Source organism: Dama dama, chromosome 7 (assembly GCF_033118175.1).
Source record: "Dama dama isolate Ldn47 chromosome 7, ASM3311817v1, whole genome shotgun sequence".
Taxonomy (NCBI): Eukaryota; Metazoa; Chordata; class Mammalia; order Artiodactyla; family Cervidae; genus Dama; species Dama dama.
In genome coordinates this window covers 26,487,893-26,506,817 of record NC_083687.1, presented here as the reverse complement: position 1 = coordinate 26,506,817, position 18,925 = coordinate 26,487,893, and the positions used below count along the sequence as shown (strand labels likewise).

The window sequence follows — 18,925 nt, the reverse complement described above, 5'->3', positions numbered from 1 at the left end:
TGACCCAAGCTTTGCCAGTTAGACCCCTTTCAAGAGGAATTTGGATCTAGTTCATCTTGAGTCTGTATGATATTTAGAACGACAACAAAAGGTACATATAGGAGCATATAGACTGGAAAACCAGACAAAGAAACTCTGAACAGATGAAAGAGAAAACAAACCAGTGAGGGAGTCCTACAGAGAAGAGCCCACAGGAGAAGGATCTAAAGTCTTGCTGCCCAACAAGCCCCTGGTTCTAATTCATTCTTGCAGGCTGGTTGCATCTTTTCCCTTGGGTTCCCTTAAATGTCTGTGTATCTTTATGTGTTGAGTTAATTTATTGAGGTACTATTATTCTTGTTTGGGGGTGGCGAAAGGAGAAGAGATTGTGTTTTATTCTTTTATTTATTCTCTCTCCCCCACCCACTCCATCCCACCAACTCCCACCCTTTTAGGCAGGCCTGTGATCAGCTGACATGTACCTTTGTGGCTCTAGCAGCTGTTAGATATTTTTAATATCATCTTTGCTTTTCAAACCCACATTCCTGCACCTACACACACCCTATCCTTCAGTTTCTGCAAGCACAATGGAATGGAGGATCCGAACCAGGTTTCTGTTTGAATCAAAGAAAATTTACCAAGGTTCCATCTGTTACACACTGGTGTTTTGATAAATATCCCTTTTTAGCTTTCACTAGCTCATGCAAATTTCTGTTCAGTTCAGTTCAGTTGCTCAGTCATGTACGACTCTTTGCGACCCCATGGACAGCAGCACACCAGGCTTCCCTGTCTGTCACCTACTCTCAGAGCTTACTCAAACTCATGTCCATCGAGCTGGTGATGCCATCCAACCATCTCATCCTCTCATGTCCCCTTCTCTTGTCTTCACTTTTGTAAGACCTCCAAGAAATAAAAGTTATGAATTTCTGTTATTGGTCACAAAAAGACTTCTAAATTGAGAATGATTTTAATACAGACATTAGGAATAGAATTGGAAGAGACTTTAGGAATCACTCCTTGATTTGATGGATGAGAATACTCAGGTCCAGAAAGCTAAAGAAACGTGAGTGATATCACACAGGTGTGTCTGAGTGGAGGCTGTGGCCTCATTTTCCCGTCAGTTGTCTTTGCTTTAGCATTCTCTCGCCTTCTCAATCTCACACCTGTGGTTTCAGGCAAATATGAAAGACACATTATTTAATGATGAGAGAAATATTAATTAATGCTTATACTACTTACCCTAATAAATATCACTCATAGGGAGATATGACTGCATTTTAGGGGGTGCACAGCCACTTTGAACCTATCTGTCGAATTGCTAGGAAATTTGAGTCTTGCAGGCAAGCAAGAATTGATGCACACTGTGGAAAGGTGGTTTAATACTTGATCAAATCAAGGCAACAATGAACTGGTTTTAAGAGGTTTTCCTGCCTCGCTTTGCCAACTGCCAAGCCATTTGAGCCTCCCCACCTGATAACTCCATGCCCAGCAACTGTCTTCTCATTATGATTTCCACTTCCACTTTCTGCAGCCTCTGTCTTAGTCTAAGCTCATCAGAGGAAAGTGAGGAAACCTAGAATATCTCGCATCATCTATCACTGGCTGTGACACAGTTCTTTGATTGGTTGAGTCCCAGCCAGGCTGCAGGCAGCATATGGAATACCAGACACAGTATAATGTCTGAGGTCTAGCCAGGTGCTCTGAGCATGCCAAGGTGAAACACAATTACAGGCTGTAGATACTCCCCATGTCTGCCAGGTTGGAGTACCTCTCACCTAAGGGCATATCTAAAATGGCAAGCCGGATAGACTCACGAGGTTTAGTTGACCCCCTCAAGGTAAATATCCTGTATTTTGACCCCACTTGGGTTACAACGTTCAGTGCAACTGTAAGTACATCATTTAAATCTTTGGTTTCAATTTGTTTATTCAAATGACACCATTAACTTACTTCTGAGTCCCTGTTCTTCAGAATCTCATTGCTTTGTCTACACTATGTATTTCATTAAATACTTTTTTATTTGTCACCAAAAGAATTCTATTTAGCCTAGGCTATAAATTGTCCACCCTGCTATAAATTGTCCACCCTAGGCTATAAATTTCTTAAAAGCAAATACTATCAAATTTTTGTACCCTGTCAAAAAATAAAAGCATTTAAAAATCAAGCAAAATCTTGAGTAGACTATTTCCTACTATTTTTTTTTTTTTGGCCACATGGCATAGCTTATAGGATCTTAGTTCCCCAACCAGGGATCAAACCCTGGCCCTCAGCAATGAAAACGCCAAGTCCCAATTACTGAACCACCAGGGAATTCCCAAGCACTACCTCTTAATGATACCTCAATTCAATTTAGCAACAATATATCAACTCCCTTCTGTATTGGTGATGGTTTCTACTGGCATCTTTTCCTTCAGAAGCTCAGCCTCCCTCAAATGGCAGTGCTGACAGTCACATTCCTTCCCTTTTCCTGGCCTGTGGGTCAGGAATGGATCCAGACTGGCCAATCAGAGTTTCCTAACCCCTTGGCAGCAGGGATGAATATATAACCCAAAATGGACCATTGGGTGTTGTCTCTGGGACTAGCAACAATCACTAATAAAGAGACACACTTTTTTTCTGCATCATCTGCTTATTGAGAACCATGTAAACCGAATGCTGCCATTGGGATCATCACCACCATTTTGAAAGACTTTGCCTGAGAGTGATGCAACTTAAAGAAAATCTGCTGGACTTGGCTCTGGAAAAACTTCTATTAGTACAGGACAAAGTCAGGATCCCTTTTATTTTCCTCTCTTCTGACCTGAATGCATGGGCTATGGCTGGAGCTGACTCAGTCACCTTGAGACCGTAAGGGAAAGACAAAGAGCATCATAACAACATCAGTCTTCTCATCTTCAAGCCACCCAAACAGTATATAGCAACTACCTTACTGTAATAAGGAGTTGGAAAACTACAGCCCTCATGCCAACTTCGCGTTCCTATGCCTCTGAGGCACCATGAACTGTGTGGAGACCAAGCCAGGGCATCCTTCTCTGTCCTTGGTCCCTCATCTGCCCTCCTCATGGCATGGAACATCTCAAATCCCCTATACCTACAAAGACTGTAGCTCAAGGCAGTGAAGCAATCTCATTTCTCACTCTTGTGATGAACATTTTTACTACAACCAGCATTTTTAAAAAGAATGAATGGAATATAAAAGAAAAGGTAATGTATTATACATAGTAATGGTAAGCATTATTTTGTAAAACTTATCTTTAGTTATATGTGTGTATATACATATATTATAGGGTTATAATGTAATAAATACACATATATATTCACTTAGATTATATATACTATATAATTATAAATTATATTATACATATAATGCATATTTTATAATATATAATGTATAATGAATACACTATATATTAGTGTATATATACAAGCATAATTAGTATATATAAGATATAATACATGGTTACACATTATATGGTATATAAAGATATGTATAATATGTGCATTTTAAACATTTTGAGTATATATATATAAACATACATATAACAAAAACAAATGTTTTACAAAACAGTATTTACCCTTACTATGTGTAATATACTACATTCTCTTCTTTTTATATATTCTATATTTTATATATAGTTGGTAGTATTATACATTATAATCTTTCTTACTATGGGTGATGATAAAAAGTGAAGAGTTTAAGAAACTGTAATGGTGAAAAAGTTGGCTGGGGCTAGACTGTGCATGTCAGTCTGAGGAATTCTGGCTTACAGCTGCCTTCTATGTGGCACCCTGGGGACTTTTCAGGAAGGAGATGGTGTAACCAGATACATGGAAACAAGAGTTTGAGGGGGCGAGAGACCCCTTGGTGGGCAGTGAATTCCGAAAGGATACGGTAGGTACCAGAAGGCAGAAAAGAGAGTGTAGAAGTTGTTCTTTCTGTGAAGGTGACAGAAATTCAACTCAGAGAAGATGAGTCTATTTATTGCTGGCACAGCTGAGAAGAACAGGAGGGGTTTCAGAGAGTTAAACGTTACAAGCTGCAGGAAAGCGGAGCTTTGGTGACTCCTGGTGTGGGGACTCCTTGCTGGTAAGCCTCTCCTCTCTCTCTGAGCTTGACCTCGTTCTCCCCTGCACAGAGGCCCTCGTAATGTGGTGGTGAAGACAGCTCCCAAGCAGGCTGGATTCATTTCCCTCTCCAGCTTAGCAAGCCTACAGGACTTTGTCCAGAATCAGGCCATCAATCCCAGTAAATGACTCTGAGAGGCTCTGCTTTGGTCGCCTGCCCATTCCTTGTTCTGAACCTATTACGAGATTTCAGTTAGAGGGCTTTGGGCTGGGAGCTGTAGAATATCCATTTCTAGGTGGCTTAACTGTTGAGGATAATATAACATTTTACTCACATGAACCTCTGAGGTTGGTTACCTTTGATTAAGTGATTATGATCAGTGATTCTATGATGACAGGGTCCCAGATGGGCTTCTCTGCTGTCCTTTGACTTTCTAAGAATCATCTCCTCGTATAACAAGCTCCAGGGCAGGAAGAAGCAAGTCCTTGACATGAATCTATATTTAGGATGAAGAAAGCTTCCAGAAGTGCCATCTTCAGTCTCATCGGTTAAGATTGTGTCATAGATGCACGTTCAGTCAATCTTTGCTGAGGCAAATGGAATAAAAAAGACCGGCTTAGACCAGACGACCTATACCTCAAAGGGTTGGAGAGGGACCCATAAAGCACATGGGTACTCAAAACCTAAAACACAGTCAGTGTTCTGACAGAAGGAATATAGGGGGGAAATGGCTGATAAGCAACCAACGTATCTGCCATGCTACAGAGAATGGGATACTGTATTAGTTTTCAAGGGCTGCACAAAAATTTACCTCCAGGACTTTCGTGGTGGTCCAGTGGTTAAGACTCCAGCTGCCAGGGCAGGGGATATGTGTTCGATCTCTGGTCTGGGAGGATTCCACATGCCTCGGGGCAACTAAGCCCATGCACTGCAACGACTGAAGCCTGCGTACCTAGAGCCTGTGCTCTGCAACTAGAGAAACCTCCTCAATGAAAAGCCTGCGCACCACAACTAAAGAGCAGCCCCTGCTTGCTGCAACTAGAGAAAAGCCCACGTGCAGCAATGAAGACTCATTGCAGCCCTAAATAAATAAAATTAAAAACTTACCATCAACGTAGTGGCTTAAAATAAGACACATGTCTTATCTCGCAGTTTCTATAGGTCAAGAGTTTGGGCAAAACATCATCACTGGGTTCTTTGGAAATGTTCGGTCGAGGAGTCAGACAGCACTAGGTTCTCATCTAGAGGTTAAACTTGTGCAAGGTCCACTTTTAAGCTCACTCAGGGTGAATGAGTGGCAAAATTTACATCTTGCTATTGTGGGACTGAGGTCCCTGCTTGCTAGCTGGCTACTGGCTGGAGGCTGCCCTCAGCTCCTAAAGGCCACCCACAGTTCCCTGTGAAGTGGGCTTTCCCCAACACGCCACTTAGTCATCAAGCTAGCCAGAAGAATCTCTAGAGCAAGTCTTACAGCAAGACAAGTCTTATATAACATAATGAATACACAGCCCATAAACTTTGTCATAGTCTATTGGCTAGAAGCAAGTCACAGGTCCCACCCACACTCAAAGAGAGGGGGCCACCCAGGGGCATGAGCACAAGGGAGAGGGGACTATGAGAGGTTACCTTGGCATCTGTTTGCCATAGGCATCATGAGTAGCCAGGCCTGGGTCATATACCCACTCAGTCACCAGAAGAAGGGGGATGGGAAAGCTTGCTGGGCTCTTTCAGTTCACATGAATATGAAAGAGATTCTGAAAATGGAATTGCTGAGATTTGGCAACCACCGAGTATGGCACAATGCTGCAGGAAATGGAAGAGAGACAAGTGACTCAGGACTTGAGAGCCAGTGACTGGAAAGAGGATGGTGCTATGACTGAATCTGGGGACTCAGAACAAGACAGAAGGAAGATGAAGATATTCATCTGGAGTTCCCATAGGATATCCACATGGAACTGTGTATCTGGAGCTCAGGACAGATGTCTGAGACTTAGATTTCAATATCATCAACCCAGAAGAAGAGGACATGTACATATATGGGAATGGATGGGTCACAAACCAGGTTGGTGACAAGGTTCACACATTTCTGTGCTAAAAGCCTTTCATATTTCCACTCACACTCCTTACACTTGCAAAGTCTTTTGTGGTTTAGCTTGTTTATCTCTCTGCACTTTTGATAGCCCCTCTCCCTAGAACTCTAATGTACCTTCTACAAGTCTCCAAAATACTCTGTGCTATTTTCTTTGAGCCTTTGCTTACTATTTTCCATTACAAGAAACATTCTTTATCCCTCCCCACCATCACTGCCTGGCTATGTATCCTTTGAGTCTCCATGTAGATTATACCCCCCTGAAAAGCCTTCCACAATTCCCTGAGACAATTTATGTGTTCCCTCTTTGTGCTTCCATAGCATGCTACACAACTCTGTTGTGGAATACTAATGGTCTATTCTGTCATTATCTATTTACTTGTCTCTTTACTAGCTTACAGGCTTCTGGAAGGTAGAGATAGATAGAGATAGGTAGACAAGCTCACAATTGTCTCCAGTAATTAGCACGATCCTTAGCACAAAGAAAATGCTTGATAAGTATTTGTGGAATGAATGGGGATTCAATGTTAACAGATTTATTTCTCAGTTAAAATCCCTTTGCTTATAAGCATCAGAAAACTCAGTACAAAAAGGGATTAATGTATAAGGAGAAAGGGGACTTGATGACTCATGTAAGTGAGAAAGTCCAGAAGTTATGTTGCTTTAGGTGTGATTTGATACAGAGGCCCAAATGATGCCACCAGGATGCAGGTTTTCTTTCCCCATCCTTTGGCTCTGCTTTCTCTGGCTATAGAGCTTCCCAGGTGGCACTAGTGGTAAAGAGGATCAGCCTACCAGTGCAGGAGATACAAGAGATGTGGGTTTGATCCCTGGGTCGGGAGGATCCCCTGGAGGAGGAAATGGCAACCCACTCCAATATTCTTGCCTGGAGAATCCCTTGGACTGAGGAGCCTGGTGGGCTACAGTCCACAGGGTTGCAAAGAGTTGGACAAGACTGAAGTGACTTTGCACTCAAGCAGCTTACTTCTCTAACTCTGCTCAAGGTACTTTAAGGCAGCCCTAATATGTTAATTCATGTCTCACCCCCACAGTGCCAGGCATAGAATAGATGCTAAAACAAATGTATCAAGACCTTGAGACTTCCCTGGTGGTCCAGTGGTTAAGAATTCATCTTGTAATCCAGGTGACACAGGTTGGACCCCTGGTCGGGGAACTCAGATCCCACATTCTGTGGAGTAACTAAGCCCTTATGCCACAGCTAGAGAGTCTGTGCGCCACAACAAAAAGATTCCGCATGACGTGATGGAGATCCTGAGTGCTGCAACTAAGACCTGCGTGTGTGAGTGTATGTGTATATGTGTGTGCGCACGCATGCATGTCCTTAGTTGTGTCTGACTCTTTGCAGCCCCATGGACTGTAGCTCACCAGGCTCCTCTGTTCATGGAATTCTCCAGGCAAGAATACTGGAGTGGGTGGCCATTTCCTTGGATCCTTGGATCCATTTCCAAGATCCCACTCTAGGCGCTCTTCCTGACCCAGGAATCGAACCCTCATCTGCTGCATCTCCTGCATTGGCAGGCAGACTCTTTTACCATGACTGCCACCTGAGAAGCCCCAACTAAGATCTCATGCAGTCAAATAAATAAATAAAATTATTTTTAAAACAATAAAACTAATGTATCAACTTAGTGAGTTGAGTAGAATAAAATCAAATTTTCTTTTACAACAATTTGAGCAGAGCCTGCAGAAAGAACAGCCACAATATAACATTGATTTGGTAGCTTGTAGGGACTTTGTAGATGGAAAAGAGGGAGGCAGGCAGTACAATGTGTACATGTTATCTGCTTTCCAGAAAGTCTTTGCTGGGCAAATAACTCCTTATCGTTTTGTTTTGTTTTTTTTTTTTAATACAAGCTTACACCCCGTTTCTTCAGAACACCTGGGCTTTGGACATGATTATGAGGTTTAGCATTTGTAATCACAGGTCTGTTTTGGGAAATTATAGGATGTGAGGTCTCAGAGGTTAGCACTCAGGAGGGATTTACTAAGCCTCTCCTGGAACAATGCTAGGACGGTCCCTCTTAACAGACCAACTCAGCCATCATTGTTACCTATTCAGCAGGTGGCAGAACTGGTCACATTGCCTCTGCTCACATGCCCATCCCCTAAAGACTCCCAACACCAGCCTAGTGAGTAAAGCCTAGGGCTGTCAGGAGCCTCCAGCTGCAGAGGGGCAGCTTCACCTTGAACTTTAAATGTTTAACACAGCTTTAAATGTTTCACTCCATAGAATGAGGTGACTGGGAAGATGGATGACTGCCGATTAGAGGAATGATGAATTGAAAAAATAAAATAATCCACAGTGAAAAACTCATTCCTCCAGCTGTGGCTAGTCTCTAATAGGTACAAGGATAATGTAAATGGATGGAGTTAGGGTGGGATATGGGGTGGGGTGGTGACATCAGGAGGCCCCTTTGGCCATGTGTGGGCACATTTGTGGATGTGTTCCCAGGAGGAGGAACAAGGAAAGGAGACTGGAGAGAGTGAAGTTTACCCTTTGTGGTTGTGGATGGTCAAGAGTAGGCTGGGCTAGGCAGGGAAGCAGGAAGGCTCTTGCCCATTTCCAGGGATTTCTGCTATCCCTGTTTGTACAAGCAGGTGCTTTATTTCCACGTAAGCTATTTTGGATTCTTACTTTGCAGAGTTGGTATGTCCTTTCTGCAGAGGCCAGAAAATGGCAGGGAGGGGAGGGAAGTCTGGCACTGAAACCAGTCAGAATGAAGTTCTTGATGAATGAATCTTTTACCTGCTGCTGCTACTGCTGCTGCTAAGTTGCTTTAGTCATGTCCGACTCTCTGCGACCCCATAGACGGCAGCCCAAGAGGCTCCCCTGACCCTGGGATTCTCCAGGCAAGAACACTGGAGTGGGTTGTCATTTCCTTCTCCAATGCATTAAAGTGAAAAGGGAAAGTGAAGTCGCTCAGTTGTGTCTGACTCTTAGCAACCCCATGGACCGCAGCCTACCAGGCTCCTCCATCCATGGGATTTTCCAGGCAAGAGTACTGGAGTGGGGTGCCATTGCCTTCTTTGGAATCTTTTACCTAATTTCAAGCAAATATATCTGCTCCCTTTACCTTTTCACTTACCCAGCTTTACCAGGCAGGGTTCCTATCTGTACCAACAGATACATGTTCATCAACTGCCCCATTGTGGTGGAAGGGCTATTATCACAACAGGGGCCATTCCTTGGAAAAACTGTACAATGATTGAAGTTCATCTCAGCTCCTCCTTCTCCCAGCGCTCCCCTCCCCACCGACTCCATAGCACAGTCTATAATAGTTGTCAAAGACCTCGTCAATTTCTGTTTAAAGAGGTGACCTTTCTCATGGTCTTGGTTCATTCTAATAATAGAACTTATACTTCACTTTCCTGTACATTATCTGATTTGGCAGCAGCCCTGTGAGGAAGGCAGTCATGGTCATTATTTCCCAAAAGGTATTTCTGACAACTTACGAAATGAACTCTCATTTACTCTCTACTTCTTGCTTGCCTGACCCTGTGCCAAATGCCTTACATACCTTGATTAATCATCATGTCCACTCTCAGAGGTTGACAATATTACCCCTGTTTTACAGAGGAGAAAGGCAGGTGTAAGCAACTTGCCAAAGGCCATGGAGCCAACTACTGGCAAAACCAGGATTAGGGCCTGGGTCTGGCCAAGTCTGAGTTCTGTATTTTTATCTTCTATGCCTTTCTGCCTATGCAGCAGGCAAGCTAGATATTAGTACAGGGGCTTCCCTGGTAGCTCAGCTGGTAAAGAATCCACCTGCAATGTGGGAGACTTGGGTTCGATCCTTGGATTGGGAAGATTCCCTGAAGAAGGGAACAGCTACCCACTCCAGTATTCTGGCCTGGAGAATTCCATGGACTGTATAGTCCATGGGGTCACAGAGAGTCGGACACAACTGAACAACTTTCACTTGCACCTTTAAGGGATATTTTCCTCTTTCAAAAATGGAAGTTCTGAGACCTGTTCTCTAGAACCCAGTAGAGCTGGAGCTAGAACCCTTTCAAATAAGTGACACCGGAAGACAAGTTCCTCCATCAACAGGGACTGCATGGCCACGGTGGATTTCCACAGTAATAAGCATAGAATAATCTCCCCCTACCTATCAGATCGTGCACAGGGAAGAGTCCCACCTATGGACAAGTTCCCTTCCAAGAGTGCTTTCCTAAGTCCAATTCGTTCACAAGTCCACTAGTTAGTCTAGGTAACCAGCTAACACAATCAGCCACAGTACTGTACTGTAATAGGTTTAAATATTTTTCACATAATACATAAAAAATAACAAAAAAATAAAGAAAACATTTTAAATCTTACAGTACCTTGAAAAGTACAGTAGTCCAGTTGTACAACAGCAGGCACACACGGGCTGGCATCGAGTGAGCCGGAAAGAAGGGTTACTGATCGGAGGAGGGAGAGGCAGTGGGAGATGGTAGAGCTGAAGGATCGTCAGCGATAGGAGGTAGAGGGCAAGCAGCAATTTCACTCACACATGACCTTGATGGAAAGCACCTTCGCATCTTTGAAAGTTCATATGTAGGGGACTCGTTGTAGTAATACTTGACTATAACACCTCCCTCTTACTTCGTAAGTTGAGTCCAAATAAAATGGAAGAATTTCCAAAACCTCTGCAGCTGGCTGCCTCCCCTGCTATGTTCCACTGAAATTGCTCCTGTCAAGACCACCTGTGACCACCTGGCTCTGTTATTTCTACTTTACATTTGTAGCTGTCTTGACCTCTCTGCAGCATCTAACTGCTGACCACTTATCAAAACTCTCCCTTCCCTTGATTCGGGGGCAGCAGTCTGTCCTGGTTTTAGTGCTCTATCTCTGGACTTTTCTTCTAAGTCTCTTTCAAAGGCTCAGGTTTCTGTGACCATCTCTGTGATGGTTTGTTAACAGTTGCAAAGGGCAGAACCCACCCTGGCTAGGTTAAGCAGAAAGGGATCATTACAAAGTATTCATCAGCTTATAGAATCCGTGGATGACTAGAGCCCTAAGCTGAATTACCTGGAATGTAGATATCCTTAGGGCTAAGTTGCCACGGGAACTGCTGCTCCCACCACCATAAGGAAGTGCCTACTGAACCAGGAGACTGCTGGGACGGCCGCCCACTTGAGACCTAGGGCCTCACCCTCAGCACCAGCCAAAGGGATGCCTCCACCCTGCCTGCGCCCCACTCATTCTGCTCGGAAGCTGGTGTCTTATGTGAGGGTGTCTGATTGGCAGAAACCTAAATCACATCCTTGGAAACCCTAGCTGCCAGGAGTCTGGGGAATGACGTCTTTATCTTTCCAACTTTTCTGTACAGGAAGGCACGCTCAAAGGAGATCCAAATAGACATTGAGTCACATAGTCCCTTACATTTCGGGGTTCTTCAGACTTCTGTTCTTGTCCTTTTCTTTTCTGGTGCTTAGACTTGTCAGCTCATGGCGTCAGCCACCATCTGGGTTATCTTTAACCCTGAGCTCCAGGCCTGAATGTCTAGCTGGCTACGAGACAGCTCCGCTTCCTCTGAAGTCAGCAGACTCCTTCTGAGTTTTTCACGTGAAGTGGCACCACCACCTATCCAGTAATCCAAGCCAGAAACTGGGGACTTTCCTCTGTCTCTCATCTGCCTCGAGCAATTTTGGGGGGGCGATTGGTCTGTGAAATGGTTCTGGGGGTAAAGAGTTGGTCTGTTTTCTAGTCTTCCTTCAGTTAGGTGGGGCCACGTGACTGCATCCGGGTCAATGTGGTCTGAACATAGGTGGTGTGAACAAAGTCCAGGTGAAACTCATGGAAACCTCTCACACGATATCTGCCAACTGAATGGAGAGACCTTTAGAAACCTGGAGGAGGGCAGAGCCATACATGTAAGAAGACTGGGCCCCTGAATGACTTGGTGGAACTCTGCAACTCCCAGAATTGATCTGTGCAGGGGGATCAATTGAACTGATGAGGGGGACATGGAGTCATGAAAGCATGCTGTTCAGATCTCTTGCTGTGGGGAACAAGATGTACTACGGCCCTAGCTCTGCCCCACTGGATCTAGCACACTGTACTCTTGCCTGGAAAATCCCATGGACGGAGAAGCCTGGTAGGCTGCAGTCCATGGGGTCAGGAAGAGTTGGACACGACTGAGCGACTTCACTTTCACTTCTCACTTTCATGCATTAGAGAAGGAAATGGCAACCCACTCGTGTTCTTGCCTGGAGAATCCCTGGGACGGCGGAGCCTGGTGGGCTGCTGTCTATGGGGTCACACAGAGTCGGACACGACTGAAGCGACTTAGCAGCAGCAGCAACAGAATGTCCACTGAGTTGGTGACGCCATCCAACCATCTCATCCTCTGTCATCCCCTTCTCTTCCTGCTCTCCATCTTTCCCAGCATCAGGGTCTTTTCCAATGAACTGACTCTTTGCAACAGGTGGCCAAAGGACTGGAGCTTCAGCTTCAGCATCAGTCTTTCCAATGAATATTCAGGGTTGATTTCCCTTGGGATTGACTAGTTTGATCATTTATCCTTCACAGGAATTCTCCCCAACAAATCTCCTGTGTGTCTAATTTTATCCTGGCATCTGTTCTCAGAAGATCCAAACTAACACAGGTGAGAAAAAAAAACTTCATTATATGATAGAGATTGGGGGGGCAGGTTATATGACAGTAAGTTAGCTTACTCTAGTGTAATCATCGAGGTTTGAATATTTCTAAAAGGTATTTGCAACTGCCTTAGTTTAGGCCTCCTGAGCCATATGTTCCTATTACTGAGGAAGTGTTCTATACCTAGTCTTGGTAAGCAACCCAGAATCCACATTCAAATCACCTTCACAGTGATCTTTCTACTATTAACCGCCACTTTTTTGTTTGTTCACTTATTTGTTTTCTCTTTTTTGCTCTGCTTTGTTTGTTGTTTTATAATTATTAATTTTCTGTTTACCTTATAGTTTTACTTACATCTTTTTAGTTTTTTGTTTGTGTTTTTGTTTGTTTAACCACTGCTTTTAAAACACCTATACAACGCTCTGATACATGTTCTTCCAATTATCACAACAATCTTGCAAGGAAATTATTATTAGTTCTAATTTATATACAGGGAACAAAGATTTAGAGAGGTTAAGTATCTTGCCTGATATTATATCTCTGGTAACTAACAGAACTGGGACTTGAACCGAAATCTATCTGTTACCAAAATTTGTCGTTTTCTTACCACTCAAGCAGGGCTTGGATTAAAATTTTTTTTTTCCTTGCAATATACAAGGAAATTTTTTTTTCCTTGTTGCAATATACATTCACAGTCATTATCTATTTCCTTGAGTTAACCTCAATTCTGATGCAGATTTGCTGGAAAGTAAAAGCAAACAGACCACAGGCTAATCTGGGAAGGGACATTATATTCATAAAAGCATATTATAAATTATGTGAGTAAATAAAATATCCATTTAAGGATACTGACGCTATAGGCATGTTTTCTTCATTAACGTTTTCTCTCCATTTTAAACTAAACATATAATCACTGCAAAAACTAAAAAGAAAGTGGGAAAACTATAAAATGATAAACAATCACAATTTTGAATCTTCATTGGTATTAGAGGTTACATCAGGTGCTAAACTGAAACTCTGATAAGCAGGGGTATGAGGAGTGCATGCTATGCCCAAGGCTCTGGTGATAACTCCATTCAAAAGAACATTTAAAAGCAAGCCGCTCAGAATGCTATGTGTAAAGGTACAATTAAGTATCTATTTTAGTGTACTAAAAGCAAGACATTTATGATTTCAACTCATGATCACTATTTTCAGGGTTTAAAAGCATTTGATAGAGAAGTATTCTCCACGCATGGGCATGAGGACCGCAAGACTCCGCCAAGCCACATGCAAAGCTGATGACATCATGCCCTGGTAAATAGCTTTCAGAGGCTCCACATCTCACTGGGCTTAAGGAGTAAATTCCTGAGACCAGCACTGCAGGCCCTCTGTGAACCTTGCTTCACTTCTTGTGACAGTCTCCGTAGCCATGCTCCACTCCAACTCAAACAAGCTCTCCGGAGCACTGTGCTTCCTCCTGCCTCTGGGTCTTTGCAAATGCTGTCCCTCCTGGAAGAAATGTCTTAACTCTAAGAAATCCCCAAGATACAGCTCATGTGCCTCCTTGTCTAAACAGCTCTTCCGGAAACCACTCTCGGCCGTATCCAATTCCCAGACTGTATTTGGTGCCCTCCCCACTGACATCTCCCCTCACCCCTACCTCTCCTGCTCCTCCACGACCCTTGTCACAGCACACAATTGTAATTGTTTCTTTGAAATATTGATTCTACCCGTTAACTGCTTTGATTCTTGAAACTGGACATTGATTTTACATAAAGGTATTACTCCAAAATAGAAAGTGCTTAGGAAACAAATGTTTGTTAAATGAATGACTAACAGAGGAAGGAAGGAAGGAATTAAAAAGTTGATTTCTTTGGTGCACAATTCATATATGCTTTAGGTAACTTGTAAGGACAATTCATTTGAAATATCCAAAAACAACAGATCTTGTATCTTGTGGTAGGCATCCAAAGTGTTTTAGTTATAATTTGCAGGCTTCAGAATTTTAGGAACTGAGAGTTCGGCTAAGAAAGTAATCAAGAGGTTATTAACTGGGTTTATTTGGCAGTCCTGAACTCACCGAAATGTGAAAAACTGTGTTTGTGTGTATATGCATGATGAAATAATTCACATTTTCAGGCAAGACAAGAAAACTTGAAACATAAAATTTTCTCTGCTCTTTAATCACTTCCCTCCCCTCTCCTATACATCGTGCATCTACATTCTGCATTAACCAGAGTTCCCAATGACAGAAATAACCTCTTCAGACATAAACATCAATTGCTCTTCTTTGAACACCAGCCCACATAACTCCTCAGAAGATAACATTCCTTTGTTCATTCTTAAGGGGTCACCATGATCCATCACTCACCATGTATCTGCTCCGACATCTTTAGTAAAGTTTACTTATGACAACAATGTATCATTTCCGTTAAAGATAATGACAGATATAAAACAGACTGGTCAGCAACCTGGGGAGAAACTGGCCCACAGCTAATGGAAGCTTTTCGCTTTAAATACTTTGTTAAATACTTGTTTATAACCTTGTTAATGCCTCCAGCTATCTTACTTGTATTCTGCCTATTGTATAAGATTATTGCTTCTTGCATGACCAAATGTGTGACTGAGCCCCCAGTAAAATGAATGATGATTAGGTGACTTGACATGATTGGCCAAATATACAGTTCTATAAGATCAATGACTATAATAGTGTAACTAACTCTAGATTTGGGAAGAAACAAGAGGGAACTATTTCCTGGACCATAAAAGAATGTAAGGCAGGGGATCTAGAGACTTCTGGCTACTGTTCACAGGTCCTAGTAAATAGCACGTTAAGTGGCCTATCAAAGAAGTCCTTGCCTGACCTGGCAGTGAGCACCCCTAGTGCCATGGGACAAAATGGTCACAAAATGCCTCCCAAACATTGGTTGAAATTAAGGCCAAAAGGGAAGGGACTATAAAAACAAAGAATGTTGCCCACTATCATTTCTACAAGGATCAAGTCATTAGCCACTGCAGTCACTGACCTATATAATACACCCCAAAAGGAATTCATTCAAAGGGTGAAGATCAAGAACAGGCATTTTGTGCTGCAAGAAAAGAGACAGAACCAACCCTCAGGTTGTTAGATATTTTCACGAAAAAATTTTATGAATTCAGTTTCTTTGCATCTTCCCAGACTTAGAGGAGCACTAAAACCATTAAGATACTTATTCCTCAAAAATAGAAGTAAAGCTACCAAGGTGTGTGCCTGATTGCACGTACTCTCTTCTCCAAAATTATGTAACTGGCCTCTGCCTTTACCTCTTCGGATCCATTTTCAGAGCTCTCTAAGAGACTTGTCTCCTGGTTATAATCCTCAAATTGGCTCTAATAAAAATTTTCATTTCTTTATTAGGTTGACTATTGATGAGTGTTTTCATCAACATTGTCTGTTTATACATCACTTCTTCCCATTATCTGCTTTGATTCTTGAAGTTGGAGATTAATTTTATATAAATGTTTTACTTCAAAATAGTAAGTTCACAGCAAACAAATGTTTGTTAAATGAATGAATAAGAAACAGAGGAAGGAATGAATTAAAATGTTGGCTTCTCTGGTACATAATTTATATATACTTTATGAAATTTATAAGGATGTTTCATTTGCCAATCCACAAAAGAAAACAGAGTTTGTACCTTGTCGAGGGCATCTAGGTGTATTTAGCTAAAATTTGGCAGTTGCAATTTTATGAATTGAGAGCTTGACAAATAAAGTAATTAAGTGGTTATTAATTGGGACTTAGGCTTCCCTGGTAGCTCAGTTGGTGAAGAATCCACCTGTAATGCAGGAGACCCAGGTCCTATCCCTGGGTTGGGAAGATCCCTTTGAGAGGGGAATGGCTCTCCATTGGCACTCCAGTATTCTTGCTTGGGAAATCCCATGGACAGAGGAACCTGGCAGGCTACAGTCTATGGGATCGCAAGAGCTGGACACCACTGAAGCGACTGAGCACCAGCACAATTGGGACCTAATCAGGTGTCCATGAACTCACTGAAATTATATGAAAAATTGTGTTTGTGTGTATATGCACAGTATGCACCTCATATCCGTGTGTTCTAATCAGGCAGGTTGACAAGCATTCTTTGAAAGGACGAGTGGAACAGCCAAGTCTATACCAGACAAAACATGGTGGAAACACTTTGATGGACAGTGGAACAAAGGAAGGGATGGAAGTCTTAAGAATAATGAAATGACAGCTCCAAAGAAGTTGTCGATTCATATATTTTAATTATTATTGGGTTCTTCTCTTATGGTGAAGTGTGTCATGTCAAATACAGAGATAAAAAACACAACATATTTGCTGATTCAAGGGTTACAGGGTCTAAATTTACAGCTCCCCTCCCCGGTTAATGAGTCTGCTTGCCTTTTGCATGCTGTTGAGAGCAATGAGGACGGGAGAAGGGAGAAGTGCAGAGAAAGGCTGAATTGATTTGCATACATAGAACTGATTTGCATATATACTTGTGAAAGAAAGCACTAAGTCCACAGGTAGAGGAAAGGGTCTCTGGAGTTTGCCCGCAGCAAAGAGATCTGTTAACAATGCCTTGGATGAACGATGCCTAGGATGAGCTGATGAAATAAAATTCACATTTTAAGGCAGGACAAGAAAATTTTGAACACAAACTTTTTCTCTGCCCTTTGGCCTCCTTCCTCCTGTCTACTGTCCATTGTGCATCTGCATTAGCCAGACTAGCCAGTGGCAGAAATACCTGCTCAAACATAAATATCAATTGTTCTTCTAACACCAGCCATAACTCCTCACAAGATAACATTCTTTTGTCTATCCTTAAGGGATCACCATGATCCATCACTCACCTCGTACCTGCAGAGATCTTTAGTGAACTTATAACAACATACCATTTCCCTTAAAGATGGTGATGGATGCAAAACAGACTAGTTAGACAACCCTGGGAGACATTCGGCCACACCTACTGGAAGCTCTTCACTTAAATATTTACTTATGATCTTATTAATAATATAACTACTAGTTATATTACTATTATTCTGCCTATTGTACAAGATTATTGTTTCCTGCATTACCAGATGTGTGACTGAGCCTCCAATAAAATTAATGATTGGTGTGCTGTTAGTCACTCAGTCATGTCCAACTCTTTGTAATCCCATGGACTGTAGCCTGGCAGGCTCCTCTGTCCATGGGATTCTCCAGGCAAGAATACTGGAATGGACTGGCATTCCCTTCTCCAGAGGATCTTTCTGACCCAGGAATCAAACCCGGGTCTCTTGTGTTGCGGGCAGATTCTTTACCGTTTGAGCTACAGGAAAGACCCGACAATTGGGCTACTGGAAAAGACTGACCAAATATATAGTTCTTGAGATCAATGATTGTTATAGTGTAACTCTAGGAATGGGAAGAGATGACATGAGGGAACCACTTCCTAGAACCATAATGGAATGTAAAGCAGGTGATCCAGAGGCTTTGGCTACTGTTAGCAGGGCCTAGTCCAGTAATAGCACATTGAGTGGTCCATCAACCAAATCCTCACCTGACCACCTGGAAGTGAGCATCTCTAATGCCGTGGACAAAATGGTCATGAAATGCCTCCCAAACACTAAAATTAAGAGGTACACCCCAAAAGGAATTCAGGATGAGGTATTTTGTGCTGCAGGAAAACTGAGAACTGGCCCTCAGGTTGTTAGATATTTTCAGGGAAAAATTTTTATGAATCCAGTTTCTTGCCTCTTCCCTGACTTAGAGGAGCACTAAAACCATTAACTAAGATACCTATTCCTCAAACGGGCTTCCCTGTTGGCTCAGACAGAAAAGAATATGCCTGCAATGCAGGAGACCCAGGTTTGATCCCTGAGTGGGGAAGATCCCCTGGAGAAGGGAATGGCAACCCACACCAGTTGCCTGGGAAATTCCACGGACGGAGGATCCTGTCAGGCTACAGTCCATGGGGTCGCAAAAAGTCAGACATGACTGAACGACTGTCACTTTCATTCCTTGAAAATGGCAGTAACTCTACCAAGGTATTCGCTTGATTGCACACACCCCTTTCTCCAAAATCACATCTAGACTGGCCTCCCCTTTACCTCTTTGAAACAGTTCTCAGAATTCTCTGAGAGACTGTCTTCTAGTTGTAATCCTCAAATTACAATCCTCAAATTGGCTCAAATAAATGTTTCCCTTTCTTAGGTT

At 42.6% G+C, this 18,925-nt stretch overlaps 1 long non-coding RNA gene across 1 annotated transcript in view; it reads right to left on the bottom strand.

The window, feature by feature from the left end:
- Positions 1–443: 443 nt before the first annotated feature.
- The window catches only part of LOC133059579 (uncharacterized), a 58,375-nt gene continuing 39,893 nt past the window's right edge, over positions 444–18,925 (bottom strand). Inside the window, exons 4-5 of the long non-coding RNA XR_009693585.1 lie at positions 4,402–4,632; positions 444–1,142 (exon numbers count right to left, since the gene is read on the bottom strand). This is a non-coding gene — a long non-coding RNA (uncharacterized LOC133059579). The remainder of the gene's footprint in view (positions 1,143–4,401; positions 4,633–18,925) is intronic.